The sequence below is a fragment of the Monodon monoceros genome, unplaced genomic scaffold, assembly GCF_005190385.1.
Source record: "Monodon monoceros isolate NGI ecotype Baffin Bay Population unplaced genomic scaffold, NGI_Narwhal_1 Super_Scaffold_4, whole genome shotgun sequence".
NCBI classification, from domain to species: domain Eukaryota; kingdom Metazoa; phylum Chordata; class Mammalia; order Artiodactyla; family Monodontidae; genus Monodon; species Monodon monoceros.
The window spans coordinates 49,727,584-49,727,979 of NW_021703781.1; positions in this window are offsets into that span (position 1 = coordinate 49,727,584).

Below are 396 nucleotides of genomic sequence, written 5' to 3' on the forward strand. Positions count from 1 at the left end.
ACCAGAGTAACCTTGGTCAAGTAATTTAACCTCCAAGAGCCTCTGTTTCCGTGTGTGTCGAGCGAGGACGGTCCCTGGCGGAAAGTGTGAGACTAAATTCCCGCGGCCTGAGGTGGACCGAGTTCCCCACTTCCAGTCGGAGCCGGGCAACCCCGCTGCGCTCTCGCCAGCTCCCGCTGCGGCTCCCCAGGCGTTGGGCAGCCCCCGGGGGCCGAGGCTGAAGTCGGGGCCGAGGCCGAAGCCGGGGCTGAGGCCGGGGCCGGGCGAGGTTCAGCGAAGCCGCCGGCCGGGTCGTGGGTGGCGGCCGGGGCGTGGGTAGCGGCCGGGGCGTGGGTGGCGGCCGGGTCCGCCCCTCGCGCCTGCCTTCTCAGCGCGGCCCGCGCCCGGGGGCGGGCC